The sequence below is a fragment of the Apium graveolens genome, chromosome 8 (genome assembly GCF_009905375.1).
Source record: "Apium graveolens cultivar Ventura chromosome 8, ASM990537v1, whole genome shotgun sequence".
NCBI lineage: Eukaryota > Viridiplantae > Streptophyta > Magnoliopsida > Apiales > Apiaceae > Apium > Apium graveolens.
Window position 1 is genome coordinate 56,229,905 of NC_133654.1, and position 17,638 is coordinate 56,247,542.

Genomic DNA, 17,638 nt, shown 5'->3' on the forward strand with positions numbered 1-17,638 from the left:
TTGGTCAGAGAATCGCCCTTCATAGTTAATGCCTTTAGCTGAGCAGCGATAGCTGTAGCTGTATCCACGTCCAGAATTCCTGCTACCTTGCCTTGTGGTAGTATCTGAGTTGGATTCTGATATTCATTAGCAGCCATCATCTCAATTAGTTCATAAGCTTCCTTATAGCTCTTAGCCCATAAGGCTCCATGTGATGCTTTATCAAGCATATGTCTTGACTGTGCTCCCAAACCATTATGAAAGCAATTGATCACCATCCAGTCAGGCATTTCATGATGAGGACACTTCCTAAGCATCTCCTTGTAGCACTCCGAAGCTTCACATAATGATTCACCCGATTATTGTGCGAATTGAGTAAGAGCATTCCTAATTGCAGCTGGCTTTGCCAAATGGAATAATTTAGTTACAAATTTCTGAGCAAGATCCTTCCATGTCGCAATATAACCTGGTGGTAGAGAGTGTAACCAGCTCTTAGCTTTATCCCTCAGAGAGAATGGGAAAAGTCTCAGTTTCACAGCATCTTTAGAAACATTATTGAACTTGAAGGTGTCGAGATCTTGATGAAATCCCTAATGTGCATGTTGGGATCTTTCGTTTGAGCACCCCGAAACTGGACTGAATTTTGTACCATCTGAATCGTGCTAGGCTTGATTTCGAAGGTATTGGCTGCAATAGATGGCCTGACAATGCTAGATTGAATATCTTTGATCCTTGGTTGATAATAATCCATCAACGCTTTCGTTGCTGCTGTTGGTTCTCCCATTGTAATGATCACTTCTTCTTCGACTTCTTTAACTTCTTCAAGATCTTCTTCTTCCAATTCTTCAACTTCCTTATCTTCTTCAATTGTTTCCTTATAAGACTGAGAACGTGTTCGCATACACGCTCTCTAGAGTACCTGAAACACAACAAAATAACTGTAGTAAGTAAAGTAATCCAAGTCAGTAAACTTTAACGACCACGGATGTCAAGCACATAAACTAAAAATTAACACCGAGTCCCTGATAGCGGTGCCAAAAACTTGTTCGTACTAAAACACACGCGAAAATACACGCAACCATACGTGATCATAAGTAGTATAAGAATTTAGTCAAGTTCGTTCCCACAGAGACTGGTTTAGGTAAAGTTCATGATTATGCAGTTATGCAACAGTGTATGATTATCGTTCACAGCTAAGTCAAGTAACAAATTTGAGTTGATTAACTATGTAAGAAATTATACTAGCATGCATTAACTAAGAGATTAAAAGTGATTTACTTATATGAGAATAAAACATGGGATTCTAACTTCATTAAATACTTCATTCAAAGTTTATGTCTTTATCAATAGTATGCAATGGTGATGATAACTAATCAGATAACATAAAATTAGTATACTCTATCTTTCGATACATGTATACCCTACTACTGAGCATCCACAATCAAGATAGAAGCCAAATAGAGACCAAATATGCTTAGACCCTGTATGTCTATAGAATTTGAAAACATAACAGTTTAAGAACAAGTTATCTATTGTGATTACATAGGGTATGTAAGATGGTTAAAATTATAATACGAATCATGCCTGTCAATTCATACATAAACCTATGCTAGCATGGCAAGTTCTAAACCTCTATATTCACTGTCACTTCAATAGAGATAAACAAACAATCTTAGATATTAACAATGCATCAAAGACGAATAAGCACAAGCAAACTAGGAAATCATAAATCACCACACAGTAAAGATTTAGAACAATCAACTATTGAAATCCATAAATAAATCTGCTAGAACCCCATGACAATGAATAGTTCATGATCGAACGCATCGTCACCATGGGTTCCAATGAAAACATGATATTAAATAAGTTCAGAATACTACGATTGAATATAGAAGTACTAGGGTTTAGAACAAGAACAAAACAAGCATCCAAAAGTATCACCTAAATTGAAGAATATAAAAGTATCAAACTAAATATTCCTCTCCTTAGTCATCTCATGTTCTTTAGGTCTTCTTAATGTTGTCCCTAGCTTCCTTGTTATTAAAAACGTCTTCTTTTCATTATATATAAACCCCTGGATCACCTAGACTCTCCAAATCTTCAAATCAGTGTATAAACAGGATTCTGCAGCTTTACACTGGCGCGACCGCGTAGAACTGGGGCGCGGGCTCGCTCCCTCTCTGGAAAATGTGGCGCGGGCGCGCTATCCTTCTGCTTTTTTTCTATATATTCTTTTTTTGGCCCTCCACTCTTCATGCAATCTTCCGCAACTCCATTCCTGAACTCTTATTAGCATAAAATCATTGTAAATCTCATTTCCTCCCCGTGACTAGCGCCCTGAAACAACTAAACACAAAATACATCAAAAATACCAAATACTTGAGTCCTAAACACCAACTTAAGTCGATAAGAAGTATTCCAAGTGGATATAAATTCCACTTATCAACAGTCAACAAGGAAGATCAACTCCTCATCTGTGATATAAAAGAATTTTCAGACCTCAACCTCTACCTGGATGAACTAGATGAAGTTGGAGCAATTGATGTTTCCTATAGATTTCCAGAGAGGTTGGTGTTTAGGTATAAGGGTTGAAAGGAAATACATTGGCCTCTATATAGGATTCTCAATTAAGGATACAATGTCTTGGTAAAAGTATTTTCTGCTATAAATAAGGATTTTGGATTCACCAAGGTGGCCAAAATAGAAGTACTTAACAAAATTCAACAAATCAGACAAAGTTGGAGAGATGCAAATGCACTACCAAGAGTCTTAACTATTCCATGCACTAGAAGTAGGGTGCATTTAAGACCATACTGGATGATGGAGTTTAGGGATGAAAGATTTACCAGAAGATTCTTCAGAATTGAAGACCAACTAAAAATATCAAGCAATGATACTCTCAATAAAATATAGGAGAAGCTGAATCTCAATAATGAAGATGAATCTGAGTTCTACAGACAACTTCAAAATCAGATAGAATAGAACAATGAGAAACTGGGGAAGAAAACTAGACAGTCAAGAAAAAAGAATTAGTATGATTAGTCTAGAGGAGCACCTTGAAAATGGCATGTGATATTTCTACAAACTCTCTTGGTACAAATTTTCAATGATATGCAAAACTTAGCATTTTTATCTATAGTTATCCGTTTAATTTGAATAGAGTGTTTTGTTATCATCAAGTACTCCTAAATTTATGCCTATAATTCTATTAGACATAAATTGGGGGCGATTGTTAGGAATATATTATAGACTTGATGATAATTTACCAAAACACCTTATTATATTCAATTAAGTGTTTTTGTAACTATCAAATGATAACCATACTTGTTCATCCATTGATGGACTAGATTATATTTCAATATGTTTCTGTAGCACATTTATGTATAATGTAATTACTTACAAGTTTAGAAGTTGTTACAAATTTTAAGTCATGTCGGCTACTAGCAAGATATGCAAAATATGTTGGCTAATTGTAAATAGGAGATGTCTTGTAATTTTGTATAACTGAAAGAGTATCAACTGCTAAGAAAACACTTTCAACGGATAAACTATAAATCCTCGACATCTGACTCAAGAAACTTTCAACGGATAATGTATTAAAAGCTCAACGGATAAATCAAGTTAAGTATCAACGGATAATACTAAAATCCCGACGGATAAAAAATTTAAATAGCAATTAATAGTGACTTGACAGTAACATGGGTTGATTGTATACAAAAGGAATGTGGCAGTGGCAGCCTGTTTGTAGGTTTTAGAGAACAAAGAAGCATTTTCATTTCCATGCTTAACTAAAAATATTCAAAGATGCTGGTTAGAGAAATGAAGCAACATGTGAATAAACTTAGATACTTGTTTTCACTGTTTGTCTTATTCATATGTAACTTGGTAGTATATAAACCAAGAGTAGAAAGTAGTTTACTAAGAGATTTGAATTGAGAAATAGAAAAAGATACATCTGTTAGGAATTCTCTCTTTTCATATTTGTAAAACACTTCTAAGGAGCTGTGTGCATTCTTTCATCACAGAGTTCTCTAATCTTTATATATATCTTGTGGAAAGATCAATCCACTAGAAAGTTTTTAAACAGTCTTGTTTTTTACTTTATGTTTAAATACTTGAACTCTTTTAATCTGCACTATTGCATATTCATTCACAGTTATGTATATTTAAAAGAGTTTTTAAATTTCCATAAGAAACCAGAATCCCATTCAACCCCCCTTTTGTAATTCTGTTGTTAGATTGTTAGGGAATAACACATGGAGTTCATGGAATTCGATTGAGCAAACACGGATTACTCTATAAGATAAAGATCACCTATGTGTGAAAGAAGTGGGGCCGCTTCAAAGGAAAATTGTGAGGCACAATTCTTTAGAAACTTTTTCCGAACCAGGATGATGTTCCATGGCCAAAATAGACATACTCATGAGAGCTGAACGAATCTGAAAGAATATAGTGATGAGTGTATTATCATTTACATAAACGGTCGAAGAGTTTAAGGACAAGCACGTTCATTTTCTTCCAATAAAGTCGATATGCTTATTCGAGTGAAGGTTCAAGAAGCATTTTCTACCTATCATATGATATATCTGATCGAAGAAACTATCACCAAGTCAAACTCTGTGTCTGTCTGTCTATGTGGTATGTGCTACTGGATCATCAATCTCATTTATTGGGGATTTTTAGAAAAACTTAGTATTTTAGACTAAGTTGTGAATCATTTTGAGACTCTATATGAGTGAGACACAGTATATGTTAGAGGTTTGTATTTATTGGAATGTATTCTTCTCTATGAGGGGATTCCAATGTATATTTACACGCTCACAATGAGTAAAAGGTGAATGAGAACTGATGTTACAAAGTATGACCTTTTAATATGAAAGGTGGTTTTTTACCGCATCGAGAGTAGCACAAACCCTTTCCATTTTTTTATAAATACCATGCACCACATCGAAAAGAATAACAAGTTCTTTCAAGCCTTGCTTTATAAAAAGAGTCTTAGGGCACCACTTTTATTATATCGAAAAAATAAGAGTTGTCTCTTGAATTCTCGTTCTCTTCAGTCCTAAATTTTCAAAATATTCCAGTGATAATTTCTTGTTCGTCTCAAACTCGCTGGAAGTGACGCTCTGCCTCACTGCAACTCGTTTTATCCTGGGAGGCTATTTGCACGCACATACGGTGAGGGCTAATACACTTTAAGGGACAGTCGCGTACTGGACCGAGTTTTTCTGTTCCTCTCTCCTCCTTATTTAATTTTTTTCCGTTCATTATTTGCTTACAAGAGCCTGTTAATCACACATGTGAACACGATTGTTATTATAACTTGGTTTTTCGCTGATTGGACAATATTGTTCTCTGGCTGCTAGGTTTCCACGCCATCTCTACACCATATATTTATCTTTTATTTTGATAAATTCAAATTTTAAATTTGAGATTATAAAATAGAGCTATCTCTTTCTCTCTATTTAACGTTATTGTCCATTTCAATCATTTTATATGTAATTATCGACGCTATCTAAATTTTATGATGAACAATTATATAGAAGCCATGTATTTTTTGTCCTACGGATATGTGTTAGTTAAATATAGCATGATTGTTATTAATTACTTATTTAGTTAGTATGTTGTTTCACAATTTTATCAATCTTGATTTAATCGATTTAATTTTTCTATATTTCAGGTAAACATATAATACATGAATTTTGTGGTGATTTAGTTTTTATTTTTGAATCCTACTCAACTTTGTACAATTTATTATTTGAACTTATATAGTATCTCTTTGAAAGAAATTTATAAGCAGATTATTAGTGTTTTCTTTATGGTTGATATTAACATTTTAATAGGGCTGATGTTATTAGTTAATTTCCAACGATGTTCTCTTTCATAATTTTTGAATGGAAACACTTGGAGCCTGTGAACACGATGCAAAAGAACTAAACTCTAGAAGAGGCATGCATAATGGTGTAAGCAAAGTCTGAAGGTAATAATATACTTATCAATTTTGTCGACCATGTTAGATATATTTGTGATGTCATGTCTAATATGATTTGTGTTTAGTTTTCAGATCTTACTTAACAGGACAAATCAGTACTTAACTGGAAACCAGTACTTATACTGAAGTCAGGACTTAAGATATCAGAACTTAAGTTGTCAGAACTTAAGTTATCAGGAGATAATATCAGTACTTAAGGAGACGTTTAGATAAGGAAGGCGGCTGATTGAAAGGAAAGAAGATCAAGATAAACATAAGAAGAGATATGCATGGAGAAGAATTCTATGAGGAATAGAATACTTGGAAGAAAAGATAACTGATTGATATATATTAGGAAGCAGAATTGTATTCGATATCAATTAGAAGATTATCTTGTAACGGTGTAGTATACAAACACAGGCATAGGGTTTACACTATATGTGTTATCATAATTGAGATTATTATTAATTGTAACCCTAGCAGCTCTCGTGATAATTTGTTCATCACTGAGAGAGAACAGTTCTTTATAACAGAGTTTATTGTGTTAAATAAAATCTATTTTTTTACTTGAGTTCTTATATTCGATTTGATTGTAATAAACACTGTATTCAACCCCCTTCTACAGTGTGTGTGACCTAACAAACCAAATTCTATAATCGAAATAGTCATGTTGCCTATCCTGTCCTCATTCCTTAACCTTATACATGTGCATTAACCAATAAATTGAGATTTTCCTAACCTTTAGTGACTTATATATCCTTTTTATCCCCCACATCTTGATAAAAGAACGAACGTATGGTTTGATATATAGAAAAATTAAAGATTAGATTTTAAAGCAATAATTAGATAAACTTTATAGTTGCAAACTACTAAGCGATAGAAAAGTCAATGAGTTGTATACTTTTAAAGATATTATAAATCAAGATATTATAAATTAATAATCTAAAATTTTAGTTATAGCATCTGAAGTTATGCAAATATATTTCAAATATAAAAAATTGAATATTAATAAATTAAAATCTTATTTTGGCATATTGTATTTAATTTTATGTATGTACCTTGTCTAGGTTCAACATATAATAATAGAAATATTATTTTATGCTTTTTAATATATAAAGTTTGAGATTTTATCAAACACGGGATCGAGAAAGTTTCATCAAAAATAACAAATAATGTTATGCATATATATTAATAATCCAATTTTTTAGTTAGAGCATATGAAATTATATAGTATATGAAATACGTAGACATCTTGTAAGCGCCGATAGTCCCAAATGCGAGAGCATGTTGTGCATATGTTGTGTACTTGATGATTTCATAAACAAAACATCTAAGTAGATCTTACTTAGTGAAATTATATAGCACTCGACGGATAAGAATTATAGTCCTGACGGATAACTCATTATAGTCCCGACGGATGATTAACTTATTATCCATCAAGTGAGTAGCTTATGTAATACTAAGTTTGTAGCACAGTTATGTATGCACCTTTGTATAGAATCTGTAGTAGCATATAAGTCATGTTGACTTCAACTAGATATGCAGAATAGGTTGATTAATTGTACATAATTGATGTCTTGTAATTCTGCATAAGTGATACAGAGTCAAGTGCCAAAATAGCTACCGACGGATGATTAACAAAGCCATCGACGGATGATCAAATGACTAACAACGGATGTTTAATATAGCAGTCGACGGATGATCAATTAAATCATCAACGGATATTCTGAAAGTCGACGGATGATCATATGAAGAATTCAAACTGCAGTTGAACAGTGAAAACTGACACACAACCGTCGAGATGTATATAAACACACTGTGGAAGCCCATTAACTGGGTAATAGAGGATAAAAAAGCAGCAAAGCTTAATACTGTTAGATTTTATATTTGTTCAATCTGTTTGACTTTGTAATCTTGGTATTATATAAACCAAGAGAGTAGCGAATAGAAAAATAACTAAAATAGCTGAAAAACACAAAAACAGAGAAATCTTTGTAAGCAGAATCTTTAGCATTTCCTGTATTCTCAGTAGTTCTATTTTGTAAGCCGCTATGAGCATTCATTTCTGCACACAGATTCCTCTCGATATATTATATATATCTCTGGTGGAATTGTTTAAATCCACCAGAAAGTTTTTAAAGACTCTTGTTTTTAATTACTTATGTTTTGATTCAATTAAGTTTACATTCCGCATTGTGCTAATCAAAACAAATATATCTATAATCGAGTTGAACATTTTTATTTCAAGAAAAAGGTTCAAGAATTCCATTCAACCCCCCTTCTGTAATTCTTGCTACATTGTTAAGGGACTAACAATTGGTATCAGAGCAAGCTCTTAATCTACAAAGAGTTTAAAGATCAAAACAATTCAGCAAGATGAACAAGAAAAATGTCAGAGTCAAGATTCCTTTTCTTGATAAAGATAATTACCATCATTGGAAGGTAAAGATGCATCTTCATATGCTTTCTCAAGATAAGGCTTATGTGGACTGCATAAAAAGAGGCCCTCATGTTCCAATGAGAGCTGCAACAGGAAACGAGTCATATGTTCCAAAGCCAAGGCATGAATGGTCTGATCCTGACATTGAACAAGTCAGGAAAGATAAAAAGGCCATGAACATTTTGTTCAATGGTGTTGATGCAGATATGTTTGATAACATCATCAACTGCAAAACTGCCAAGGAAGTTTGGGACACAATACAGATAATTTGTGATGGCACTTTGCAAGTAAGAGAAAATAAAATGCAGCTCCTAATTCAGCAATATGAGCATTTTCACAATGAAGAAAGTGAGTCACTCACTGACATTTTTAGTAGATTCCAAAAACTACTAAATGCTCTTAAGTTGCATGGAAGAGTCTATCAGACTAAAGACTCCAATCTGAAATTTCTCAGATCTCTTCCAAAGGAATGGAAACCAATGACAGTCTCATTGAGAAACTCACAAGATTATAAGGAGTTTACTTTGGAGAGACTGTATGGTATTCTTAAGACCTATGAGCTAGAGATAGAGCAGGATGAAAGAATGGAGAGAGGAAAGAAGAAAGAAGGATCCATTGCACTAGTTGCTGATCTGGAAAAGGAGAAGGAAGTGAAGATGGAAGCTGTAGAATCAACTTCAAAGGTCTGTGAGAATAAGGGTAAGGGGCTAGCTGAAAGTGAAGATTCATTGAGCCAAGATGACATGGAGGACATTGATGAGCACCTAGCATTTCTTTCAAGAAGATTTGTCAAGCTCAAGTTGAAGAAGAACTTTGGAGCAGCCAAGCCAAATAGAAACATGGTGGATAAGTCAAAATTCAAATGTGGCTTGGCAGGGCATTTTGCAAATGAGTGTAGAAAGTCAGATTCCAGTAAGAAAAGGTTTGAGTCTGTGGATTATAAGAAAAAATACTTTGATCTACTCAAACAAAAGGAAAGGGCTTTCATTACACAAGAGAATGACTGGGCAGCAGATGGTTTGGATGAAGATAAAGATGTCAGTTATGTCAATCTAGCCCTAATGGCCAAGTCTGATGAAACAGAGACAAGTTCCTCAAGCAATCAGGTAATCACTACAAACCTTGCACATTTATCTAAAGCTGAGTGTAATGATGCCATAAATGACATGTCTACAGAATTGTATCATTTGCGTGTTACACTTAAGTCTCTCACTAAAGAAAATGCTAAAATCAAATAAAACAACTTGTTTTTAAGTGAGAGGAATAATGTGCTTGAGTCTCAGTTTATTGAGTTTGAGAAACTAAAAATTGAGTGTAAGATTGCCAAGGAGGAATTAACTGAGTCCTTGAAAAAGGAAGAAATTTTGAAGAAGCAGCTCGAGCGTGAACAAGAGGTGATTAAAGCATGGAAAACATCCAAGGATGTTCATGCTCAAATCACCAAAGTTCAAGGAATTGAGTCTTTTTGTGAGGAAGCCTGGAAAAAGAATAAAGAGAAACTAGAACCTATTTTGGTAGATGGGTTGCTGACAGATGTAGACTCGACGGATGATGAGGACTATTCGTCGGATAACAAAAAGTGTTATCCGTCGAATGATAAAAATCCTCATCCGTCGGCTGTAAGCAAACCCATTAGCAAAGCCAAATTAATCAAGCTAAATGATAAGTATGGGTATATTTCCAAGAACTTTGTTTCAGGAGAGTCAAGTCAAGCTAAGAAAGGGAAAAAGGCTAATGTTGGTCACATGACTGTCAAACAATTAAGTGACAGACTTGAGAAAATAGAGGTAAAAACAGAGACTAAAAAGAAAAACAATAGGAATGGTAAAGTAGGGATTAACAAACACAATAACTACACACCTAATAAATATGCTCCTAGAAAAATCTGTGTCAAGTGTGGTAGTGTAAATCATTTGTCTGTTAATTGCAAATCTGCCATGCCTACTCCCATGTCTGTTTAGCTTCAATTTCCTAACATGAATGTCATGCCTCCCATGCCTGTTAATACTATGCCTACACAGAACATGAATGCACAGTTTGCTAATATGCCATTTGCACCTAATCCATATTATGTTGTATATAATATGCCTCAAATGCCATTTAGTATGCCTTACTGGAATAACATGTTTGCACCAAGCATGTCATTTCCTGTTAGCCATAACATGCATGATAATTTTGTTGCATTTAGTGGTTTCAAAGGTACAACCCAATTGACTAAGGAAGAATCTGGAATTCCTAAGTCAAATGAGATAAAACCTAAGAAACAGAAGAAGAAGAAGAAGAAAGCTAACAAGGCAGGACCCAAGGAAACTTGGGTACCAAAATCAACTTGATTTGATTTTGATGTGTGCAGGGAAATAGAAAGAATCTTTGGTACTTGGATAGTGGCTGTTCAAGACACATGACTGGTGATTCTACCCTGCTCACAGAGTTTAAGGAGAGAGCTGGCCCAAGTATTACTTTTGGAGATGACAGCAAAGCTTATACTGTGGGATATGGCTTGATTTCAATGGACAATGTCATAATTGAAGAGGTTGCCTTAATGGACGGTCTCAAACACAATCTGTTGAGTATCAGCCAGCTTTATGACAAAGGCAACTCAGTAACCTTCAACAAAGAAGCCTGTGTTGTGACTAACAATCAAAACAACAAAGTGGTTCTCACTGGTGTGAGAAGAGGAAATGTGTACCTAGCTGACTTCAACTCAACCAAAACAGAATCTGTAACTTGTCTTCTCAGCAAAGCAAGTCAAGATGAAAGTTGGCTATGGCACAAGAAGCTATCCCATTTAAACTTCAAGACCATGAATGAGCTGGTAAAGAAAAAACTAGTAAGAGGCATTCCTCTAGTGGAGTTTACAAAGGATGGACTGTGTGATGCCTGCCAAAAAGGGAAGCAGATCAAAGCATCATTCAGGAAGAAACTTGATTTAACAATTGAAGAGCCTCTCCAATTGCTTCACATGGATTTGTTTGGACCAGTCAATGTATTGTCAATTTCAAAGAAAAGATTTTGCCTAGTAATTGTAGATGATTTCTCAAAGTTCACTTGGACATATTTCCTAAAGTCTAAAGATGAGGCTAGTGAAATCATAATCAATCACATAAGGCAAGTTAACAATCATCCTGATTTCAAAGTTAGAAGAATCAGGAGTGACAATGGAACTGAGTTCAAGAACTATGTCATGAGAGCATTTTGTGAGGAAAATGGGATATTGCATGAGTTTTCAGCAACAAGGACTCCACAACAGAATGGAGTTGTGGAAAGAAAGAACAGATCCCTTATTGAAGCTGCAAGGACAATGCTTGAAGAATCAAAATTACCAACTTATTTATGGGCTGAAGCTGTGAACACTGCATGCTACACTCAGAACATCTCTATGATTAACTAAGCAAGATGCATGACTCCTTATCAATTGTTCAAGAACAAGAAGCCAACTCAAAATTTTCTTCATGTCTTTGGCTGTAAATTCTATATTCTGAGGAATCAAACTGATCAAAATGGAAAGTTTGATGCTAAAGCAGATGAAGGAATTTTTGGTGGATATGCTGTTGGTAAAGCATATAGAGTCTACAATCTAAGAACCAACATTGTTGTGGAATCTATACATGTTGTGTTTGATGATAAAAAGATTGAAGGACTGAAAGATGGAGATTACCATGAGAGCCTCAAATTCGACAATATTGAGATGGTCAGTGATGAACGTGATGATGAGAGTGATCAAGAAACAATGTCTAAGGATAATGCAGACAAATCTACCACCAATGAAGCACAAAACTCAACATCCGTCGAGTTTTAAAATGCTTCATTCGTCGAAAGGCAATCTATGTTATCCGTCGGTAGACAACCTGCCTCATCCCTCGATACTCAAGATTCACCATCCGTTGGGTTATCAAAAGGAGCAGGAAATCAAGGCAGATCACCCATAGAAAGTACCCCTTTCTCAAATCAAAGATCCACAAACTCAGGGGGAGTTTCTAGCAATCAAAACTCAATCACACATCAAAACAACATTGAGGTCTCTTCATCTAGAGCTAATCTACCTCAACCAAGGAAATGGACAAAAGATCACCCTTTTGAACTGATTATTGGTGATGATTCTTTTAGAGTTCAAACAAGAAGAGCAACTCAGGAAGAATGTCTATACAGCAGCTTTCTGTCAAAGGAAGAACCAAAGAAGGTAGAAGAAGCTTTGTTAGATCCTGATTGGATTTTAGCTATGCAGGAGGAGCTAAACCAATTTGAAAGGAATAAAGTGTGGAAGCTGGTGCCCAAGCCTAAAGGAAAGAATCCAATAGACACCAAATGGGTATTCAGAAACAAGATGGATGAAAATGGCATAGTAGTAAGGAACAAAGCCAGATTGGTTGCTAAAGGCTATTGCCAGCAAGAAGGAATAGATTTTGATGAAACATTTGCTCCTGTTGCAAGACTTGAAGCCATCAGAATCTTCTTAGCCTATGCAGCCCATGCCAATTTCAAGGTCTATCAAATGGATGTCAAAAGTGCCTTTCTGAATGGAGATTTGGAGGAAGAAGTGTATGTTAGTCAACCTCCTGGCTTTGAAGATCCAAATTTTCCAGAGTATGTCTATTATCTACTGAAAGCACTTTATGGACTGAAGCAAGCACCTGGAGCCTGGTATGACACTTTATCAAAGTTCCTTTTGGAAAATCACTTCACAAGAGGTACTATAGATAAAACTTTATTCTTCAGAAATGTTAATGGCTCTAGCATACTTGTTCAAATTTATGTAGATGATATTATTTTTGGCTCTACAGATGAGAAACTTTGTAAAAAGTTTGCCAAACTGATGCAAAGTAAGTATGAAATGAGTATGATGGGAGAACTAACTTACTTTCTTGGTTTACAAGTTAAGCAAGTTAGTGATGGAATATTCATTAGTCAAACTAAATATATTTTTGATCTTTTAAAGAAGTTTGATCTAATGGATTACACATCTGTAAAAACTCCCATGGCCACTGCAACTAAGCTTGAACTAAACATTACTAAAAAGTCTGTGGATATTTCAAGCTATAGAGGCATGGTTGGCTCACTTCTGTACTTAACAGCTAGTAGGCCAGATATAATGTTTGTTACATGTTTATGTGCTAGATTTCAGGCTGATCCTAGAGAGTCTCACTTGATAGCTATTAAGAGAATTTTCAGATATCTCAAGGGAACACCAAAACTTGGCATTTGGTATCCTAGAGATTATGGTTTTGATCTAACTGGTTATTTAGATGCAGATTATGCAGGTTGCAGAATTGATAGAAAAAGCACAACAGGAACTTGTCAATTTCTAGGAAACAAGCTTGTGTCCTGGTTCAGTAAAAAGCAAAATTCAGTTTCTACTTCTACAGCTGAAGCTGAATATATTGCTGCTGGCAGTTGCTGTGCACAGATTTTATGGATGAAAAATCAATTGCTAGACTATGGTTTGCAAGTTGAGAGGATTCCTATATTCTGTGATAACACAAGTGCAATTGCCATCACTGAAAATCCAGTGCAACATTCAAGGACAAAGCACATAGATATCAAGTACCATTTCATAAGGGAACATGTAATGAATGGTACTGTAGAGTTACATTTTGTTCCAAGTGAGAAGCAACTTGCAGATATTTTTACCAAGCCACTGGATGAATCCACCTTTTCTAGGTTGGTAAGTGAGTTAGGTATGCTTAATTACTCATGAATCTATCTGAGTTATTTTGCAAGTTGATATGTAGCCAGAAATTTAACTGATTTTTAGTCATGGCTGAAATTTTGGCTAAGTCAAAATTTCCATCTCGACGGATGACCATTATCCATCGAGTTGAGACATCCGTCGATATACAATGTGCAAATAAAAATCAATTACTTTTCTGGAATCTTCTAAAACTCGACGGATAACAGTTTATCCTCATCCGTCGAAGTGTCTAAATCTTAACCGTTAATTCCCTGAACATTATCCATCGAGTATACTTACAGTTTGTAAGCATTACACGACGGATAATGGGTGAAATTTTTACAGTTTATTTTTAAACGGCTAATTTAGGCAATTTCTATTGGGTAATTTACTTTTCTTTATTATTTTCATCTGTTGTTTTTGAGGAAGTATAAAAGCTTATTTCATTCCAATTATCTTCTTTTATCATTCTCAAATTCAACTGCTTTTATTTTATTCTCTCTCAAGCAAATATCCTCTTTCTTTTCAAAGCTTTCATTCTCTAACAATGGCACCTGTAGTAAAGATCATGTCTCAGACTGGGTTCATTTATGAGCAGAACAACTTCACTGCTTTGGTCAATAAGGGTATTCAGCAATCAGAAGACTATCACAAGATGATGGACTTCGTGAAGAGCTGTAACTTAAGTTTTGCCATGCTTAAATCACCCACAATTTAATGTGAAGTTGTTGAAGAGATGTGGACCACTGCAATCTACAACTCTACTGACAAAACCATCACTCTAACTATCAAAGGTAATGAGTTCTGTATCAATAGTGATGTGATAAAAGCATGTTTCAAAATTCCTGATGATAATGTAACTTCACCACACACTGACACTGATATTATCAATATGTTTAATTTCATGCATTATGCACTTCCTACTACTAAGCTAAGTGATTTTAGAAGATTAGGTCTTAGGAAGGAATGGAGTTTCATGTGTGATGTTGTGACTAAAGTTTTCTCTAGAAAAATCAGTAATTTTGACTCTGTGCACATTTTCATGCTTAACATGCTATACATGCTAATTACAGATAAATTTTACAATTTCAGTGACCTTGTCTTATATGAGTTAGGTTTTAAACTAGGTGAGTTAGCCAAAAGGGGAAAGAATGTATATTATGCTAGATTTTTCATGATATTGGCTAACCATCTTTGTCAAGAGATTGTATTTGAGAACTCAAACAACAAATTAGCTTGTTGGGTTCAAGAGAGAAGAATCATTGCAGATTTGAACAGAGCCAACCATCATAGGGATGTGCCAATGTTCTACTTTCCTGTAATGCAGACACCTCAGGTAAGTGAGATAAGTTCATCCATACCCTCAACTATTCAAATCTCCTCAATTTCTTTGAATTCAGGAGTAGCTATGACAACTGTGACAATGACCAAACAGTTGCCTACCAAAGCTTCCAAATCAACTACAATTTCTAAATCTAAGTCAAAGAAAACCCCCTCTGGTATCTCTCAAAAGGTACCAGTTGAAAAATCTACCAAAGCCAAAGAGGGGAGTGTGAAGGAGGGTCAGTTAGGTGAGGGAAGGGGTGAACATCAAAGAAACCCCAAGGATAAGGTTGGAGAGTTGAGTGAATCCCAACCTAGCCACACTGCAGTTTCCCAACAAACCGCAGTGCTTAAAAAGGACAAAAGCTCTCTTCTAGCTGCATCCTCCCAAAAGGATGTGGCTATTGAACAAAGCTCTCAGCCAAGAGCACAGGCCAAAAGGGTTAGGGACACAAGCTCACCCCAAACTTACACAAGAAAGAAGAAATCCAAAACTAGGGATACACAGGGCACACATACAGTACAAACTGGTGCTAAAGACACAGTCCCTGCACTTTCTCAAATTCAGTTTGATGTGGCTCCAATAAATGTGGAGTCACAGCCAAAATCTCTTATAATAGAAGCCTCGGAAACACCATACTCACCAACAAACTCTCTGGAAGTGGATATGATAAACACTTCAATTCCTGATTCCCCTTCTTTAACTCTGTTGGGGAAGCCAAAATCTAGTGCAAGTGAGCATCATCTTTTAGATGATTTGTTGGCTCACTTGCCAATTCTTTCAGATACTATTGTGACATCTGTGCCTCAAATAACTTCAATCAACACAGAGTCAACAATAGTTTCTCTTCCCACCTCATTCATTTCTACTCTCTCGATGGATATTGCTCATCCGTCGAGTAGTGATTGTATCCCGACGGATAAGCTTAACAGCAGTTATCCGTCGGATAGCTTTACCACTCACCCGATGGATATCACTTATCCGTCGAGTGTCTCTGCACAACTTCAAACTTCAATTATTTCTAGTGCAGAAGATTTAGTGGTAATACAGTCACTCTTAGGACTGAGAGAGGAGAGTGTTTTGAGTGAGAGGCTGGGTTGCTCCCAGGCAAAAGGAGAGGAAAAGAGTGAATCTCAGCAATCCATTTATTAAGGATTGGCAAAAGTGAAAGAGAGGAGTCCCACCTTAGTAGGTGAAGGTGAGGGTGTGAGGGTGGGGAGCCAGGGTGAGACCCTGATGCAACAAAAGAGAGATTATGAGAGAAAGGCAGGTACAGGAGAAATAAGGGTGGATCCAGCAATTGCTAGTGAGTCAATGATTGTGGATGATGCTAAAAGGGAAGACAATTTCAGCAACATTACAAAGCTGAAATTGATAACATTTCCTTGGATGCTGACACTTTTACTCATCTTGTGTCAACCTATCAATTGTTAGCTGCTCAGGGCAATGTGGAGGCAGAACAGACTTTGAATCTAGTACACACCTCAGAATCTCTTCAAAGAGATAAAGCTGTTGTCAATAGGATACCTTCTCAAGCTGGTGAGCCATCTGAAGAATTTGGAGTAAATTCTAATGATGATGACTCTGTTTTTTTGGATGAAAGCATGAACTTAGGGGGAGATGAAGGCCCAAGTTCTGTTTTAAATTTACCTGGCTGGGCATGGACAAAGGAATTTACACCAGGACAATTTGATGTGTCTTTGGTCAAGCAAGTGGTGGCTATTCAAAAGGCCCTTCAGGAGACTTCAGATGCTGGTACCAAGGCTATTCTTCAAGCTCACCTAGACTCTCTACATGTCATGAAGATCCAACACTTAAGACAGAATATGAGTGTGGATGAACTAAAAACAGATATAGCTGACTTGAAGACATACAATTCTGAGAAGCTGGATTCAATAATGCCATATGGTACCATGCAAGATCTACTATTAAGATTGAGGAGAGAATCAGACTCTAAAAAGAAGCTAGCCAAGCTAGAAAACAGAGTTCAAGTTATTGAGAATTCAGTGGCTATCCTTCTTCAAAATCAACAGACTCAGACAAATCTTCTCATGCAACTGGCTAAAGCACAAGGCCTAACTCCTCAACTTGATGATAAGAAAAAGGGGGAGAGAGAATCAAGTAAGGGGGAGAAAGGACCAACTGAGGGGGAGAAACTTCAAGTACAAATCAGCAAAGTAATTGTACCTTCAATTACAATCTCCAAGCCAACAGTTGCAGATGGTATAGATCTAATTAAAGCAGCAGCAACAAATT

At 35.7% G+C, this 17,638-nt stretch overlaps 1 non-coding gene across 1 annotated transcript; it reads left to right on the plus strand.

Annotated features, from left to right (window-relative positions):
• The first annotated feature begins 267 nt into the window (after positions 1-267).
• On the plus strand, positions 268-374 carry LOC141682314 (small nucleolar RNA R71). The gene has a single exon (XR_012559715.1). It is a non-coding gene; the product is annotated as a small nucleolar RNA R71 (small nucleolar RNA).
• The last annotated feature ends 17,264 nt before the right edge of the window (positions 375-17,638 follow it).